The sequence below is a fragment of the Hemicordylus capensis genome, chromosome 2 (genome assembly GCF_027244095.1).
Source record: "Hemicordylus capensis ecotype Gifberg chromosome 2, rHemCap1.1.pri, whole genome shotgun sequence".
In the NCBI taxonomy this organism is placed as follows: domain Eukaryota; kingdom Metazoa; phylum Chordata; class Lepidosauria; order Squamata; family Cordylidae; genus Hemicordylus; species Hemicordylus capensis.
Genome location: NC_069658.1, coordinates 235,088,482 through 235,102,953, shown reverse-complemented (window position 1 = coordinate 235,102,953; position 14,472 = coordinate 235,088,482).

Below are 14,472 nucleotides of genomic sequence, written 5' to 3'. Positions count from 1 at the left end.
CTGGTATTTATATTTGTATCTCTGTTTTAATTGTTTCTAATGATTTCTGTTTTAATTGTAAACCGCCCTGTGCCATTTCGGAAGGGCGGTATAAAAATTGAATAAATAAATAAATAAAATATATAATGAGTTTGGACTAAAAAAGAAAGCAGGATTTATTTATTTATTTATTTATTTATTGGATTTTTATGGCACTCCAAACAATAGTCTTAGTTGGATTCAATCCAATATCAATTTTAAAAATATAGAAGAACAACTTAATTCAACTCATTACATGCAATCCATGGATTAGATTGCTCTTCTAGGATATAATATTGGAGGGGTGAATGTAGCTATCTTTGTTAAAATGCAGTGTATGTAAACAAACAAACCACAAGAACCCCACCAAGCATGCAGACTGTACTCAGAGAACTCTGACGTTAACCACAGCATCCCACAGGGCATAGGATCTGTTCTTAGATTGAGAAGATGAATGCCTATCAGCTCTCCTCTCCTGCTTTGTCCAGAATACAGCAAGAAAGAGAGAGCCACTATGAAGCTTTGTACTTTATCAAATGCATATAACCAAATACACATTCCAATCACTTTCTCCTTTGACCTCACTTCTTGAGGACCTGTGTCTTTTTCTGATTTCACCAGAGTAACAGCAAAACGCAATCAGGTCCAGTTCTTTCCTCCAACACTCCCCTGCCTGCCCTTGGCATACCTGTGGGAGCTTGTAGATGCCGGAGAAGGATGAAATTTGGCTGGAGATGTCTGATTCAGCTGCTTCCAGAATAGCCAGGAACTTATTCTTTTGCCTGCAGTTCCTATATGGAATATTGTTTCCACTCCCAGATAGGAGGTCTATCATGGCATCCGAAGTAATTCTTCCATCAAAATAGGTATCATAGATGCTGTAGCCCAGGGAGATGTTGGGCAAGAGCCATGGGTCTTGGTTGACCTCCTGAATGGCAAACAAGAAGGACAAGATGTGCCAGTAGTACAAAGTTGATAATCTTCCACACAATGCAATCAAAAGGTCACATGCTTTCTTCTATATCAGATCCTTACCAGGACATATATACATCTCTGAATAAGAACCACATGAGATAAAGGCCAAATAAAGGTTGTAATGGGTTCGTGGGGAGGAATACCATTACTGCAGTGAAGTCAGGGGAGATTTTGGGGTCTTTGCTGGAGAGGAGAAAAGTGCCACAGGCAAATTCCATGTGAGGGACGATTAGAAAAGAGAGGAAAATGAAAAGTGCTACACTTACAATATCCTTCTACAAATCCATGGAGCTGCTACATTTGGAATTCTGTGTAGAGTTTTGGTTGCCATATTTTTAAAAAGGATGGCACTAAATTGGGGAAAGGTACAGAAAGGGGCAACCAGAAAGTTTAGGGGTCTGGAGCGCTTTCTGTACAAGGAAAGGCCCCAATATTTGAGGTGTTTTAGTTTAGAAGAAAGGCAACTGGGGAGGTAGTGTTCAACAATGCACAATGGATTGAGTTCTGCTTACTACAGAAGAGGTGCAACTCAAAACACACTCAGGAACTTTTGCTACCTTGTAAGAGTCACTGTTGCCAAGGATAGAAGGGGAAACTGTCAATCGGCATTCTGGGTTTAGATCACCACCTACAAAAATGTTTCACCACAGCCTGTGTCAGGTGACAGAATTTAAAGAAAAAGAAGAATGCTGGTTCTTTTGCTGAGAAGTAGAGTAGAAAAACAAAATTCCTAATGAAGTATTTGTGACTAATGAAGTATTTGTGCAATAAACAAAATTGTATTAATTCTCAAAATTGTGCTCCTGTGCATAAGTACCATCAAAATGTTGGAGGCATGCCACAGGTTGTGTGCCTTGTTGCACAAGCACAATGATCCTTGCATTTGTGCAACCCCCTTCCACAAGTAATTGCACACTTTGCATTAATACAACAGCCCATCACCAAATAATTGCTCACTTCATGATCCTGAGACGGGGAGGCTCATAGAAGATAAATGGTACCATTATACCCAAATTTGGAGCGATAACTCCACTAATGATGTGGTCTCCTTTCCTGTAATAATTCATAGCTTCATGTTCATCCGAGCTGTTGTCATCTGCTGCCTCAGATCTGAGCTCATCCCAGTTGGAATCTGTCTTCAGCAATGCACAGGCTGCCTGGGGGGGCAGCAGCAGCAGCAGCACTATCATTCTGGTTCTGCCTGCAACAGTAACCTCCTTTGTGAAAGCATTTAGCTCTTTATTAAGCTTATCAGAAGAAGCTAAGCCCTCTTGGAAGGCAGAGGCTGTGAGACGACCTTTTTCCTACAGGTGGAATCCAGCTGTGGCTTGCAAGGCAGAGGGGATGATTTGAGCCCTCACTTCACCAGAGTCTTCACCTGCCAAGATGCTCACAAGACTTATTTATGTCTTGGTCCTGCGTAGACACCGTTTCAAGAAGTTTCCTCATACTGCTCTCAATTCTGACTTTTCCCTTTTTGGTCCCCAAAGCAATGTAGGAGACGCCCCTTGAGCTTTGGCAGGCAGATGAAGAAGAAATCATAGTGTTTTGTATGATTACAAGGGGAAGCATCACCTCTGCGACTTCCCTGGCTCTTTGCATGGCACCAGGTGCAGAGCTGGGGAAAAACATGTTTGTGAGAACTCTCCTACTCTGAGATGGGTCATGGATGAGCAGGTTATCTTGGCCTAAAATTTTTTGAAGATACACTTGCCAAGGATTTTTTGTATTTGTATTTATTTATTTACGGTCTTTGACCAAATAGTACAATACATTTACATGAAAAACTAACACATACTTTCAACAAATATAAAACATTAAATATAAAACCAATCAATCATTTATAATGGAGTACTTATATATATATTATAGCTTCTCCAAAGCCTCAGAAACTCTATTCCTTTAAGGGCCGTAATCTTAAGGCCACATAACAAAACTTAGCTAGTGCGGCCGAGATTGCTATATCCTTGTCATTTAATAGAAATGTTACCGTCGGGTCATCATCTTTTCCATTCAGATCTTTTAGTAATGGGCCAATTAGTTGGTGCCTTATGTCCTGATATATAGGGCATTTCAATAAAATATGGGCCAATGTTTCAACCGCTTGATCGCAAGGACATTTCCTTTCTTCATAGGGTAGTTTTGCATATTTCCCATAGAGTAAAGCCGATGGGAAAACATTAAACCTGGCCCATCTAAATTTTCTTAAGGTGATTGTAAATAAATATGCTGCAGGAGTAAGGTCCGCCTGAGCATAAATTGATTTATAGAAAAACGGAACATTGGCCTTCTCAGTTTGTATATCTATATCTATCAGTCTCTGTCTCACCAGTCTACGGGCTGTATTTTCGCCAGCCTCCAGCAGTAGGACAGGAGATAGTCCACTTTGACTAAGTTTATCTGTTATGTCCCTACTCCAGGATGATTGTACCTCAGCCGATAAGAATTTAGGAATTATTCCCATTGGATAAAGGTGGAGTTTAATCCAATAAAATATTCTTACTAGCCATGCCCTGGATTCCAATTTGAGTAGACCCGCCTCCCAGCGAACTGCCACATTGGGCACACAATTGGGTACGCCAAATAGCGTTCTCAAAAAACCTGTTTGGATTTTCTTGAGTTCATCAAAATTGGAATATGACCCCAGTTGTGTCCCATAAAGAAGCTGGGGGACTACTTTAACCATGTAAAGTTTGATAGCAGCTGGAATGTAATGACCCCCTTGAGACCGATAAAATCTTAGTATAGCTGTGATACTTCGTTTGGCCTTATCTACAGCAGATCTCATATGGGCAGTTTTATGGCCATTAAACTGGAAAACTACCCCTAGGTATTTAAATTGCTTTACCTGGTCTATCCTGCGGCCATCAATTGACCAGTTGAGGCTACCATTTCTTGTGCTGAAACTTATAATCTTTGTTTTGGTGTAATTTATTGCTATCTGCACTTCTTTACAGTAATCGGCCAACACTCCCAAAGCTTTCTTTAAACCTATTCTGGTTTGGGACAGGATCACAGCATCATCAGCGTACATACGAATCGATAGATATTTGTCAGCTAATTTGGGGACATGTATATCCGTGTCTTGTAGTCGCTGGATAAAGTCATTCACATATAGATTAAATAAAAAAAGGAGCTAATATGCAGCCCTGTCTAACTCCCTTTTTTGTGGATATTTCCTTTGAGAGATTACCCATATTGTCAAGGTGTACACAGAGAGTTGAATTTTCGTGAAGTCTGTCGATTAATAACAACAGCCTCCTATCAATTGATGTTTGGAGTAATTTTGCCCAGAGGATGCCTCTTGAAACAGAGTCAAAAGCCATCTGAAAATCAATGAAAGCAGCATAAAGTGGGGTTTTCCTTTTATGCACATATTTTTCGATTAAATATTGCAACACAATGCAGTGGTCGAACACTGACCTACCTGGTCTAAACCATGCTTGCTCCTGTTCTAAAATGCCCTCCTGGTCCATACATTCACAAAGTTTAACACACAGATGTTTTGCGTAAAGTTTGCTGATTACGCTAAGCAGACTTACAGGTCTATAGTTCATAGGGTCATCCCATGCTCCTTTTTTATGGATCGGGACGGCAACCGCAAGCCCCCAATCTTTAGGGATATGGGCCGTGCAGTCTATGTATGTGAACAAGGCTGCCAAAATTGGGGCCCACCAATCTATATTAGATAACAAAAAATCTGGGGAAATGAAATCATTACCCGGTGATTTCCCTCTCTTTAATTGTGTGATTAAACATTTAACTTCATGAGTTGTGACTGAGGGCCAATGTGACAAGGAAGGCAAAGAGATGTCCAATGGCAGGGAAGATGTCCAATGCCAAGGATTTGATGATGGGCTCGTCCTTTGGTGGTGTAAAAGGGTACTAGAAAAATGCATGGATGTTAGTTCTATCAATGGCTATAAGACACCCAGCTAAATGGAGCCTCCCCATGTAGTCTACCTCTCATTACCAGTTCCTGGGGGACAAGACTAGGGAAGGCCTACTGGCTCCATCAGCAGGGGTTTCCTGCATGTGTCCAGCCAGCTGCTGTGGAAAACAGGAATGCTAATTTGGATGGCTTTGATCCAGCAGGGTTTTTCAGTATGTACATACACAAGTATTCAAGGGTGGCTACCCCATGAGCAAGGGTGAGGTGTCAGCCTCAGGTGGTGACTGTGCCTCAGAATGGTGAGTGTTGACATCCTGCCCCCCAAGTCCATTGCCAGCAGTGGCTCTCAGCTGCCCCCACTGCCCTCCCTGTATTTGCTAGAGCCAGAGTGACAATTGAAAGCATCTTATCTCTGTGACCAAAGATTACAGGATATTTTAGAAAAGAGAGCATGGGCATATGACTGCAGTGTAGAGAGAGGCTGATTCAGGAGTGGGAGTTCCTTTAGGTCCCAAGTCCCCAAGCTCCATGTTTCCCCCCAACTCTAATCTAGAGTTTACGGCATTTAGGGGGATGTGTTAAATCTTCCTTTGCTGGATGGGGTTACACTCCTGCAGAAGAAACAGATACAGAGCTTGGGAATGCTCTTGGATCCAGGCATCACCATGGTATCTCAGGTGGAGGCTATGGCCGGGAGCGCTTTCTATCAACTTTGGCTGATTTGACAGCTGCATCCATTCCTTGAAGAGAACAATCTCAAAGCAGTGTGCATCAGGTGATAACCTTCAGGCTCAACTACTGCAATGCGCTCTACGTGGGGCTGCCTTTGTATGTAGTTTGGAAACTTCAGTTAGTTCAAAATGCGGCAGCCAGCTTGGTCTCTGGGGTAATCTGGAGATACCATATTATGCCTGTTCTAAAACAGCTGCAATGGATGCCGATATGTTTCCGGGCAAAATACAAAGTGCTGGTTATGACCTTTTTAGCTCTGAATGGCTTGGGTCTGGGTTACCTTAGAGAGTGCCTTCTTCGGTATGATCCCCATTGCTCGTTGAGGTCATCTGGAGAGGTCTGTCTCAATTTACCACCGGTATGTCTGGCGGCGACTCGGAACATGGACTTTTCTATAGCTGCTCCTGGTGTATAGAATGCACTTCTAGCAGATATCCGCAGTTTAGACTCGCTGTCAGCCTTTAAGAGAGCCCTAAAAACTCATCTGTTTTTCCCGGCCTTCCAAGGCTTGTAAAGTGTTGGGTTTTTTAAAGTATTTATTGGATTTAAATGGTTTTAATTGTTGTTGTTGTTGAATTGTTTTTATATTGTTTTTAGCATTCTGTTTTCAATTGTGGGTTTTTATATTTTTAAAGTTGTTGTAGAATGCCCAGAGCTTCTGAATGGGGCAGTTTATCAATGTAATAAATAAATAAATAATCAATTTTCTGTTATTCTATCTGATAGCCAGCCACCAGACCAAGTATGAAATCCAACTTTTAGCTGCAGCAAATGTCACCATTGTCCAATGTCAGCCCGCAATCCCGCTTCTCTCCTCCTGCTTCAACCATTGAATCCTTCGAGTGTCTGAAGGGAGATATCATCAAGGGATTTGGTGCAGGGTGTTATCTATATGCTGGTGACATCCACATTTATTTCTCCATGTCAAACTCATCATGAGATAGCACATCTCCTCTAAATGCCTGTTTGGAGATAGTAATGGGCTGGATGAGGGATAACAAACTGAAGTTGAATTGAAATAAGACAGAGGGACTGACTGTGGGGGTTCTTGACCTGAGAGATGGTTTAGATCTGCCTGTTCTGAATGGGGTTTCACTCCCCATGAAAGATCAGGTAAGTAGCTTGGGAGTGTTCCTGGACCCAAAGTTTTCCCTGGTTTCTCAGGTTGAGACATTGGCCAGGAGTGCTTATTATCAGTTTTGGTTGATATGCCAGCTGCATCCATTTCTTGAGATCAATGACCTCAAAACAGTGGTACATATGCTGGTAACCTTCAGGCTTGACCACTGCAATGTACTCTATGTGGGGCTGCCTTTGTAGCAATAGCAATAGCAATAGCACCTACATTTATAAAGCGCTCTATAGCCGGAGCTCTCTAAGCGGTTTACAATGATTTAGCATATTGCCTCCAACATTCTGGGTACTCATTTTACCGACCTCGGAAGGATGGAAGGCTGAGTCAACCTTGAGCCCCTGGTCAGAATCGAACTTGCAACCTTCTGGTTACAGGGCGGCAGTTTTACCACTGCGCCACCAGGGGCTCATGTACATAGACTAGAAACTGTAGTTGGTACAGAATGTGGCAGCCAGGTTGGTTTCTGGGTCATCTCGGAGAGACCATATTAGTCCCATATTGAAAGAGCTACACTGGCTGCCAATAAATTCCTGGGCAAAATACAAGTTGCTGTTTATAACCTATATAGCCCTAAACAGCTTAGGTCCTGAGTATTTAAGAGAACATCGTCTTCGCTATGATTTCCGCAACCCAGTAAGATCATCTGGAGAAGTTCAGCTATAGTTGCCACCGGCTCGTCTGGTGGCTACTGAGGGACAGGAGTCCCTCTTTGCTGCCCGAAGGCTTTGGAACTCATTTTAAGTTCTAAGTTTTTAAAAAGTTTAAATTTTGTTTTGATTGTTCTTTTATTGTGAACTGCTCAGAGATGTAGGTTTTGGGCAGTATAGAAATTTTTCCAGTAAATAATAAATAAATACTATTTTACCCACAGCTCTTGCTATTGTACACTGCCACGCCCACACTACAGCTACTGATCTGGTTGCAAAGGGAAATCGCAGCACGGTCTGCTGCCCGAAGAAGTCCTCCGGTCCACATGATATTGGCTGCCTCATGTACACCTCATACACCCCCAAAATCCCAGCCCTTGCTCCAAGAGGACTTCCCTTGCCTTCAGCAGGCAGCCTCTGACGGGGAGCGGCACCTCTGGCTCTGCACAAGGTGAAGCCAGGATGCCCATGGCATCTGGCATCACCCCAACAGTTGCCTAGTGGCCCTGTGTGAACTGATTAAACAGCTTGTTCATGTGGATCATCAAGGCTCACACAGCAACAAAGGGGAGATTGCTGTCTATTTGTGTAATTTCTGGTTTGCCACTTTTGCAAGCATAGAAGCCCAGGAGGTCTGCCAGTCTTTCCCACCTGCCAGACCCACAACGCTGGTCCAAGAACATAGACATGGCCTTCCATGAGATCAAGGATGGAGGGCCCCTTCCAGACATTCCAGATAGACTTCACAGACCAACCACCATCCCAGGGATTTGGTCATTTGCTAGTGCTCCTTTGTGTGTTGTCAGGATGGCCTGAGATGCTTCCCTGCCAAAAGGCAGATGCTGAGACGGTTGCAAAATGCCTCCTGATTGATATTATCCCAAGATGGGGCCTGCCCATCTGTCTGTGAGATGGGAACTGTGATATGGGATCTCACTTTACCAGTAAGGAGATCAAACTGGTCTCCAAGGCTCTTGGGATCCAACTACAGCTTCACACCCCATACCACCCTGAAGGTTCAGCCTATGTGGAGTGTCAGAACCAGAACTTAAATAATAAATTGGCTAAGGTGGTGAAGGACACTAGTCTGCCTTAGCTGGATGCCTTGCCGAATGTTTTGCTATCAATTTGCAGTTGACTCCGTTTGAGATCATATTGGAGAGACCTATGCTGGTGGAGGTGGAGCTTCCTGCGAAAACAGTGAAGGAAGGGCTATACTAGCTGGAAAATGAGATTGGTGGGGCTGTGGCTGTTATCCTTGTGGGCCTGGCCTGGTTGGCTGTGAAGCCTGTGTTGGCAGATTAGGAGATGAACCTTTGGGAGCTGCTGTGAATCTGACTGCCAGAGACGCCAATCTTTCTAGTTGCTGGGTGTGCAACTACTTCCCTGGACCTGTGGGACACAAATCCTATTCCATTGGGCATGGTGGCTCAGGATGGCCCATGGAAATATGGAAATACCACCACCATACTGAGATTTAGTGTGGAACATCCAACTGGTCCCCACCCTTTGATGGCCACCTCTGTCAGGGTACAAGGGAACCCTTTCCTTTGTGTGCAAAGCAAAAGGGTCCCTGGGGGGCGATATTCCCAGGTAGGTCAGATCTGGCACTACCTGATGTGGCCACTCATCAGGTGTACAGGATGATAGCCATGAGTGCAGTGAATGTTACTAGATCTACTTCATGTCCTAGGTGCAAGATGGAGGCTTGGCAAGTGAGCACTACTGTTGGTATTATATGGGTGCTTGATAATGGTGAGTCAATGTTCATGACAGTGACCTTCTGAATCAAACCCTGATACCCCATTTGACTCCCCTTTCTTGAGCGCACTGGGGTCAGCCTATATGTCTTCTATCTACTCCCTGAGATGTCTTCCTGATTAGGATGAGAAGGTGTGGGGAAGAGCAAGACCCCAAATGGAAGAATTGGGCAAAGATAGACATCCTAGGATGCTACTGGAGTTGTAGTGATGCCTGCCCTAAAATCTCACCCGAGAAATATTGGAGGAACTTGTACTTTGGGGGTGGGAGTCTCTCCTATCATGGTGCACCCCAACCTAGAGGGGAGCCAGCACTTACACCACTCATACTCTAGGGGGATGAGGGCAGTTCACATCCTTGCTCTCTGAAACACTACTTTCCATGCAGCGGTGAGGGCCATGTTGCCCTAGTTCGGAGTATTTGAACTAGAGTGCACTATGGTGAATATCTCTGCTCGCCTGGAAGCTGCTTTTGAGGCCACTGCTAACACCCTGCAAGACCTCAAAACCGAGGTTGAACAGATAGGAGCTGCAGTCTTGGACAACATATTTTGCCCATCTTTGTCTCCCATTCACAAACAAACAGGGTGAAACCTGCCTAGCAAAGGAGAGAAGTCATGCTTGTTACCACAAAACCAGCTCTGTCTGCCCATTGGTTATGTAACAGAATGCAGTTGTGTGGGGCAGGTGGAATTTAAAGCTCTCCATTTAGCAGAAATGTTCCAGAGCTACCCTAGGGCTGGCTGAGAAAAGGACTCAAATACAACAACAACAGACAACAAAAGCAACAACTATTATATACTGTTTTTCAACAAAAAGGTTGCCAAAGCAGTTTACACAGATCAATAATGAATAAATAAGATGGATCCCTGTCCCCCAAAGTGCTCACAATCCAACAAGAAAAAAAGATAGACATCAACAACAGTCTCTGCAGGTACTGTGCTGGTGGAGGATAGGGCCAATTACTCTCCCCCTGCTAAATAAAGAGAATGAATCACCACATTAAAATGTGCCTCTTTGCCAAGTTAGCAGAGTGGACTAGTCATCTAGTGCAACTGTCAAAATGTGCTTACGTCACCGGAAATATGTCATCGGAAGGGCCTGAGGAGACCCCCACGTGACCGGAAAGGGTCAGAAGTGGGGGACGCCCTCACCCCCGGAAGTTTGGCACCTACCCTATCATGCCTACCGCAGAATATGTCCAGACATGTCCGAAGGTGGACATGTGACCCCTCTACGAACATGCCTAGTCACCCTGGACCAATAGGAACAGGTTTCAGGCTCCGGAAAGGTCCGAGTGAGCAGGTGTGATAATGGTCGTGCGGCCATTTTGTGTAACATTATTGGGTGAAATGGCCCAGAGGAGACCCCACGTGGCCGGAAAGGGTGCATTGAGGAACTTGAAAAATGTTTCTCATAAATTTTGTTTGCACCACGCCTCTAGTGCAGGGAGTTGCTATACAAACAGTAAAAGCCTGAACACTACCGTTTCAGTGGGAAACAAGGTCACCTACTCCACCACCACTGCACATTTGACCTCCACGTAGAGGGAGCATTGTTGACTTTAGCACAACTGTTGCAACTCTCGAGTATCAACAGACCCACGTTCCTTCCAGATCACTGATTTGTTCCACAGCAACAAAGGTTAACCGTCAGATACCACAAAAGTCCTTGCAACTGGTACTGTTCCCCCCCCCCCAATATTCCATTTGCTTTTACATCCGTAAGCTCCAGTTACATCGCCTACCCCAAGCCCAACTGCAATCATTTGACACAAGGGCAGACAGGCCACACGGAGAACCTCGCAGGGGGTTTCAGAGAATCAGAGCAGCCAAAACGGTCCCGGGTGTAGACGCTTTTAGGTCAGAACACAATCTGCTCCAGTAAAAATCGCGTAACTGCCAGCGTCCCGATTGGAGCCTTCGTCTTTCCCATCTGCTGGATTCCAACAATACGGGCGCAGAGTGGGAAACAGATGTTCTCACCTCCCTCTTCGACTGCCTCCCACCCACACGCTCGCAATTTCGGTGGGCCCAGAATAGCAACAGCCCTGCGATTCCTTGTTGCCAAAGCACTCCTCGCGGCTTGTGCCTTCTATTATATTAGAAGAGCGCCTGCTGCTTAACCCTTCGCATTTAACCCAGTTGCAGTCCGAGAGGGACACAACGCTGCTTTTCAGCTCGAATTGCCTCCTTCTCTTTCCTCCCCACTCCACTCCCCGTTCTCTTAGGCGTCTACTGCAGTTGTGATGGATGCAAAGGCAAAATGCAAACATCCGAGTCTTTCACTGCACGGTTGCATCTGCCAGAGATGTTTAAAAGGTGAACAGTGCAACGCCTTAATCCCAAACCGCTCCCCACCCGCCGGCAATTGCAGTAAATGACGTGGAAAGACTAAACCACTTCCCAAACCCTGCAGCCAAAGAAAGAAAGTGGGGAAGGGGAGACAATAGCAGGACCTTTTGCACTGTGCCCACTTCTGCTTCTTCTCGCTTGCCAATAGCTGCTGCTCTGACCTTCCCGGCTCACCAAAGCCGGCGCGAGACGGGAAGCAGAAGCAGAACGCGAGCCCCTAGCCAAATGGGCGGGGCGCCGCACGAGGCGGCTGGATCCCAGAATTGGAGGGAGAATTGATGGTAGTTTATGCAGTGTTTCTCAACCGCCGGCACAAGACCCGCCCCTGATCTACCCTTATTGGCCAAGCTTATACCGGGGAGAGGAAAACAAATGGAAACGGTTCGGCTCCGATTGCTGCCGCCGCCTACTCTTCAGAGACCTACCTTCCAAGCAGCTAGGTCGCGGACCAGCACTCAACCCTCCGCGGACCGGCAGCGGTCCGCGGACCGGCAGTTGAGAAACACTGGTCTATGTCCTGCGGTGAGCCAGCAAATCATGGACAAGATGGCCCTTTTTATTACAGATTACATTGTAAGGTGTGGCTGGCTTGAACATGTATGCTGGGTGAGTTTATTTAATTTAAACCATTTACAGGATTGTGAGTTGCGCATGCATGACCCTGTTTATTTATTTGTTGCAGGAGAGCTGTTTTGCAGATAACAGAAACTGCCCTTGGAATACTAGATTTCTACAGATCTTGAGGCATACATCAAAAATGCTGTATATAATACTGCCTGTGTAAATATAGGTTTTAAGAATAAAGATTTAAAAATAAAAAATGTCTGGGTTTTCATTTTTATTTATTTTTGTTTTTTTAAAGGCCCTGTGGGTAAGATTCAAAACCAATCCTGTTCCCTACAGCATGCTTTCCAGAGATAAAATAAGAATTTACTAAAGATGCAAACAGTTTCAAAAACAGGCCTCCCAATTCCTTCCACATGGAGAAAAAAATGAGAGAAATTGCTAAAGATACATGCACTTTCAAAGCAAACATGGACCTAGAGCATGCTCTCCAGAGATAAAATAAGAATTTACTAAGGATGCAGACAGATTCAAAAGATATCAAACAGATTCAAAAGTAGGCCCAGCCACATGGTGTAGAAAAAACAAGTTATAAAATGGTGGGTAGCCATACCTTAGACTTCTTTCTCAGCAGGCTCCTGCTTCTGGGAGTTCTTCAGGGTGAAAGAGAGAGACTTCCTGCTTCACACTAGTTTTATCAATGTGAGTTCTGTGCCCACATGGTCTTGCAAGTCCTTTCTGATTGGATGTCCTCATGCATGCTGATTAGGGGAGTGGTAAAAGATTCATGCTGGCTGATGGGATTATCTCCCCACTGCTAAAGGGCCATTGTCTGGTGAACGCATCCTCCTCCTCTTGTCGGACCCCACCCTACTACAGAACCCTCAGGGCTGGTGAAGCTCCTTGTAAAATATATCTGTAATAGGGTATCCCCAGCAAAAATAAAGCAGTCATTTGTTTAGAGTCAGGATCATTTTTTTAATTTATGAAATGATACATAATAAAATAGCATTTTAATAGACATACAAAAGCAGTCAGAATATTCTATGATGAATGTATTAACACACACATACACAAAAGCCAAAGCACATACCACCAGAGGGCAACCGTGTACAATAGTCCCATTAGACTTTTGCGAGGGAATTTGTTCAGCTACCTCTGGAACAAGAAACTGTCTGTACCCCCTTTTTTCGAGGACACAGTTCACAAAAGAGAGCATTCTGGAATCCTTCTGTTGTGGGATAGCTTCTAACACAACCTGCGGGTCATCAGAGCCCTTAACACTACTGATGAGGTTTAGAGTCTGATTCACGGTATCCCTAGTCAGCAATAACATTTTCAAGCTGTAAGCAATTATAATAATTATGTGGAGCACCGCTTTCACACACATCCTTGATGACAATATTCTAATAAATCTGGAAATATTTCTATCGGTCCAAGTAACACATTCATGTGAGTCTTGCCCCCCTGCTTGAACCATACACCCGTAGCATGAATCATGCATGTAATTCTTCAGGCAGTATTTTAAAATTCCATATACCCCCGCTCTGACAAGTCCTTTCATAGCAGATCGCCTTTTTCTTGCTGGTATGTAATCTGAATCATCCACTTGTAGTCCTAGGAAATTCGGCATAGTAACATGGCTGGGTTGACGCGTTCTCACAGCGGGAGGAATCTGTAGGATGGGGAAGGTATGCTGTTATTACTATTTCTTTCTATCTTTCTTTTAAAAGAGATATTCCCCCCTCTAAATTCTCCATACGCACCCTGATATGCATGTTCCCGGGCTCTGTATAGTTCCACATTGCTAGAGGCAGTGTGTCAAGGTATGGGTCCTCACCCTCCTGGGAAATCATTAAAGAACACAGTTTTTATGTTGCAGCCCTGGGAACTCTCACATACTCCCCAAGCCTGTAACGCCAACAGTCTTTATTTACCTGATCTCCAAAAGATTCTACCGCTGCATCTTCCAAGATTCCCTGCCAGATTTCATAAAGTTCTTGGTCTTCTTCTTCGGGATGCTTGGCTGGCAGGAGTTTCTCATCATCAGAACTTATACTAATATACCGCTTTCTCGGGCTAGGGTTTATAATTGTTTCTTGTACAATATCCTCCAAGGATCTCTCTGGGGAACCCATGATCGCTCAAACCGTGGGTCTGCAAAAACAAAGTGGCTTAGAGAGACAAGGACTATTCCTACAGAGTCAGAATGGCCAGGCATGTTCGTAGAGGGCTCACATGACCCCGTTTCACAAAATAAAGTTACACAAAATGGCCGCCCAACCATTATCACGCCTGCGCACTCGGGCCTTTCTGGACCCTGAAACCTGTTCCTATTGGTCCAGGGTGACTAGGCGTGTTCGTAGAGGGGTCACATATCCACCTTTGGAAATGT